This window comes from Chenopodium quinoa, unplaced genomic scaffold (genome assembly GCF_001683475.1).
Source record: "Chenopodium quinoa cultivar QQ74 unplaced genomic scaffold, ASM168347v1, whole genome shotgun sequence".
Lineage (NCBI taxonomy): Eukaryota > Viridiplantae > Streptophyta > Magnoliopsida > Caryophyllales > Amaranthaceae > Chenopodium > Chenopodium quinoa.
The window spans coordinates 2,348,850-2,354,727 of NW_018743285.1; the positions used below are offsets into that span (position 1 = coordinate 2,348,850).

Sequence of the window (5,878 nt, forward strand, 5' to 3'; positions counted from 1 at the left end):
CAACTGTCAATCTATGCTGAGAATTAAAGAAGATGAACAGAATGTATGCTCCACTTTGAAGTAGTAAGGTCATCAGAAACAATATATGATCAATTTAACAGCGTACAGGAAACGAGGAAGACAGGTTAAGACAAAGAAGAAAAGAATGAATCAATTGGATATGTGTTTGGGTTGAGCGTGGTCAATTTCACACAGATAGTTCTGCATGAATTGATAGGGAAACAGAATGGTTTAATTAACTAAAAAAAATCAAACAAAACAATGTGCTCAGTAATATACATTAGAAAGAGTCTGGTCCTCCTAATTGACCCATAATTTTTTCTTCAAAAGAAATGAAAATCTTCAAAAATTCAAAGGCAAGTCCCCCATTATAATCATCAGCTTCAACTCTTCTAGGGACTCGTCCAATGTAAGTAGTGGAAATTCGTAAATTAAAATAATTTAGAAGTGATTGTATTTCGATACAAAGATTTAAGGAGATTTAATTTATTGCCAAAATACTAAAACAATATATTAGAAGATTCTTAGCAAGTTGAAACTGTATACATGCAGAAGATGGGCACTTAGCTTAGTGAATCCAAGCCAATTTAAGTCTCCTTTAAATGAAAAAACCTCCATGCTTTTGCTCCATTGTCCTCAAAAGACCTGCATGGTAATGTCAATCTCTTCATCAATTGTAGGAACTAGCATGCAATAAAGAAGATGGTCTACTCTCTCATCTCATTCAAATGATGACAGTAAACAACTTTGCAAAAGAAACTGAGTACAGAAAATTATTATACACGGACAAATTAAAAGTAATTATTTTGTTTGCCTTGTGTTATTCCATGGTTCTTAGGAAAAATGAGTCAGGAATATTTTCTATATGTATCCACATCCATACCAGAAAGCTATCCATATTTATTTTGGTGAATACCAACATCTAGTCCCCTAAAAGGTGAAATATCGGACCTCTTTCCTAACAAAGAAACTTCATAATGCTAGATCATAGTTCTCAACCCCCCCCCCACCCCCTCCAAAAAAAAAAAAAACTAAAAAAAGAAGTTTCCACTGTACTTAGGGGTTGAGAGCTTGAGACGGTATCAACCCCAAATGTTAACAACCTCAATGGTAAAGTCACGGATGACTTGAAACGTATCAAGAAGCTAGGAGATATATGCTAATTCATCAAGTTACCAAAACTTGGTGTTATCATAGATAAGATAAAAACTAACAACTGATGGCCTGCAAACCAACATGCTTCAAATCTGAGATAGCAGTAAAGCATGATTTAATGGAGTATCACCAAAGGTGCCTCAACAGTTAATAAAAAAAGAATTTAATCGCTTACCAAGCTTTGAGGACCATAGACGATGACTGGGCGGTCAGCTCCACCACATGCAATAGCACCCATTGAAGGGTTAGAGGCAGCATAAAAAATGGCTCCAGTCAAGCCACGTAATTTTGTTGAAAGCTCTTCATTCACAGAACGCCTGCATAATTTTAATTCTTCAAGTTCCAACATAGTACAATATCGGAGGATGAATATACGAAACCAAAGAAATGTTCATCATTGCCAAAACTTCATCAACGGGAGAGCAACGTATCCGCTCTCTCTCTCCTATGCGCATAGCTAGACAATTTAGTATTGATAGTTTTTTCTAAACCTTTCTCCTTCATCTTGATGTTCATGGTGTCAACCAACAATTTCATCCTTGTCTCTAACACCATTCCCTTCGATGTCATTTCTTCGACATAATCCAAAGCATCTTCTATTCTTCCTTGGTCATATCTCCCATGGATCATGACTGAGTAAGATCGCTGATCAGGTCCCATGCCGTCTCTCAACATTTCAGCCCAAGTTAATTGCATATTTTCTTCACAATTCCAATTCATATACAACTTCAGTAGCAAATTATACAAGTCTCCAGTCATCTCGCATCCATTTGATTTCATTCTTTCAAGCAAAGTCTGAACTTCCTCTGGTCTTTTTGTATAAGTCAACAAGTGACAATAAGTCCTAGAATTTGGGGAACAATTTCCACCCTTCTGCTCCATTTCATCCAAGAATTGGAAAACTACCTCCGTCCTCTGAATCTTACACATATGCTTAATAAGGCAGTTGTAAGTCACCACATCAGGCTCACAGTCTTTCTCATTCATCTCCCTCAATATTCTAATGGCTTCAGGAATCCTTTTCTTAAAACACAGCCCGTCAATGATACTGTTGCAAATTACCATGTCTGGAGTGCAACCCTTCTCCCACATAACATGTAACAACTTCACTGCCGTACTAATTTTCCCTAACTTGCATAGTGCATTTATGAAAATCCCATATGTAATTTTGTCAGGTGTACATCTAGAGCGGATAATCTCATTCCAAAATCTCTTTGTTTTGCGTAGACTGCCTAGCACACACCAACCATTAAGGATAATATTCCAAGTATCATACTGAAACTCACATTTCTTTGAATGGAACAAAAATTCAGCAGCCTCAACATGTTTGTACCGACACAAGGATATCAAAAGTGTTTGAAAAGCAATTAAATCATTCTGAAGGCCATACTGCCTCCTCTTATCGAAAAATTCAATTGCATCATCAATCCTATGAGCAGCAGCATAAACCATAATCCCATATGATCTCTCATTCATGGTTCCTCTCTTCGACATTTCGTCAAATACTTGATTAAGTTCCTGAAACTGCTTGGCCTTCCCCAATATCCCAAGGAGTTCACTGTAAACCCTAGATCCTGGTAAATACCCACTTGGATTATTAGACACCCATTTATAGAACAGAAATGCCCATTTCCAATCTGAATGAAATCGTCTAAGCACATCAAGCACCAAATCATCACTTAAAGACAGTCCACAATTATCAAGACCTTGAACAAGCTCTTCATTTGAACTATTTGAGAATTCTTTAAGCAAATTTTGAACCTTGAGAGCAGTCATATCAAAGTTCATTGGTGGCTCTTCAGAATTCTTATGAAGTTCATGAAGCTTTATTCTTTGATTACATAAAACTGAGTCTTTTCAAGGTGAAAAGCACGGAACATGGCCAGGCTGGAGGGAAAACATGGAGGGCAAATGTGAAGAGAATTGAGAAACTGATAAATTGGGTACTGCCCCTAGCTTACATTTGAGATCTTGTTGAACAACTCTGCAAATTGTAAGTAAATATCCACGTTGACGATGCATGGTAGTCTCCTTTGAATCCCAACAAGGCTAACTGAAGTTCCAAAAAAGCAGTGCTAATGTCTTCTTATTCACTCAAAGTAAAATAAGTCTCCTCAAGATGATCTGAAAGCAGATTCAATAATACCTTTATCAGCCCAAAAATTTTCAGTACTGAGAGATAAGCAGTGAAGACAAACATACTTGTCTTCTGGGCAGAAGTAAAGCGAATTTTATATGTTAAAGAAGTATTTACTAGCACTTAACCAACCTATTTAACCCATGACATTCTCCATTTAAAAACAGTTAACAGCAAAAATATGGAACTAATGAAATGTAAAATAGCATATCCATTAAATTTAACTCTATTCAAATAGAAGAGCGCATCGAAGTACAAAACCAATCTTGCATAACCACCTATCAGATTACATAGAAGTCATGGCTGAGTATATACAGGCACAATTAACCTAAATTCCATTATTGTTCAGTGTACTAACTCATAATTAGTCAGCATGAAGCACATCATAATATGTACATTACACGAGATGTGCAGTTCAATTTGATTTCATTGTCAATAGATCAATTATCGTCTCATATTGTACTAAACAAAAAAGAAGCTTCCTTGAATGAGAATTCCAAAACTCTCTTTCATGCAAACTTAGTGCTAATTCAGATTAACCTACACAAGAAATGAGCAAAACTAATATGCATTAATTTTCAAAATTGTCCAAAGAAAATACCAAATTGGAATTGCTCCATACACCAATTCATCGGATTAAGAAGGTAATTAGATTCAGCTCAGATAATTATAATCCATTTTTCTGAATATTTATTTAATGAATATTCTCCATTCCTCAAGGTAATACTATCAGTTACACATTATTTTCACTAGAGAGAATTGATGGCATTGAACAGTTTTGCAGTAACTCTATCTCTAAGTCGTTGTGCAGTACAACCTAAAACACATTGACTTGCTGACAAGTCATTTGCATCTTTACCTCATATCTTTCCCCTTTCCAAACATTTTTACGGTGACATCAACAAGGGATGAAATTTGCTTCCATTTTCTTTCTAATCTTCAAGAATGCAGATTTTTTTTTACTAAAATAGGACTTCATAAAACTTCGTTTAAGATTACGAGCTCTTCCATGTTTATTATGATATACCTAAGAACTAAAACCAAACCACTATCCTTGTGAGACAAAAATAGAATTCTAACAGACATTTTTCCTGCTTCTTATTTTAGAAAGTAAGCTGCCTTGTTATTTCAGAAGTACTTTCACAGTTTGCCACATCCATGACAAGTACTTAAGGAAAACACATTTTTCTCTATACAATATAGAGAAAGATAACCCGCATACACTTAGCTTACAGCTAGAAATTGTGTCGCAGGTTACAAGACCAACAAAACTACAAATATCTCCGTTTACTAGATGTGCTAAAGGGACATAACCTTCATTTCCCAATCTGCAATTTACCACACTAAGACATGGGTTACTCATTTATATCACATATATGAGATGAGTCTAAACATGACAGCATCTTCAATATTTCAGAAGTGTCAAAGATCAACCCGATTACATTCATAAGCTACAATTACCCCTGCAAACAAACCACAATTTCTAACAAACCATACGTAGTGCTGCCAAACCAGCAACTCTCATTTCAAAAATATAGATACAGAACAAATGCAACCAACTATAGAAATCTAAACTAAGGTGGAGCAACCGCCACATGCCGAAGCCCAAAATCGAGTAACTTTCTTATACAACTTCCAATTTTAACAAAGCATAAGCGCAATATATTACAAATAGTACATTCATCTTGAATAACTAACATTTATCCAAAGTTTCATCCACTATACACCTCAATTGCACCTAGTATCGCTCCAGGTCATCAAATATAGTGAAAGGATGCACAACAGTATCAAATTACAAGCAAATTAGCTATGTTATGAGTAAACGAATAACCTTTACTCACAGATAATCAGTAGAATTCAGCACAAATTAACCCATCTATTGAACAAATATTCTCAGAAATCAAGCTTATCAAACTCATGAGATTAAAAATGGCATCAAAACATATGTTTATTAAATGAATTATCGAAAAAATAACATATTGTTTGTTGTTCATAGAATCAGGTTTGTTTTCGGAATTTCTAAAGCAAACAAATTAACCAAAAAATTTGACAAAAAATAGTACCTTGATAAAGCAGAGAGAATGAAGCCCGAGAGGAGAGAGACGGAAGTGAGTGTAGGTGAAGAGCGAGGCGTGAGAGCTACGACCTTGAAGTGGCGACAAAACGCCAGTGAAGAAGAAGTACGGTGTATGAAGCTGCGAATGGTTATGACTTGAGAGGGGGCTTGCTAGTTACGACTTAGGAGTATCGTTTTTTGTTTTGAGTTTTTTATTTCTAAAACAAAAAATCAAAAACACAAAACTAGAAAAAGAAGTTTTAACTTTTAGGTTGTTAGTTTTCTTAATAACCATGATTTTAATGAATCATTAATTATTTATTTATATATCATATGACTTTCAAATTAAAAAACCAAAAAACTGAAAAGTACAGTGATACCAAATGCCCCAAGGTAGTGGTTTTGAGTAAGTATAAACCGCTACTTGGTGAAAAAAGGGGGCCAAATGTACCTATATAGATCATTTAAATACTAGTTAAAATACGAAACCTGTATTATAAGCAGCATGCATGAGTCATAACCAAATTATT

General features: G+C 35.1%; 1 pseudogene; it reads right to left on the reverse strand.

Moving 5' to 3' along the window:
* Window positions 1-5,627, reverse strand: LOC110735710 (annotated as a pseudogene).
* Between the last annotated feature and the right edge of the window lie 251 nt (window positions 5,628-5,878).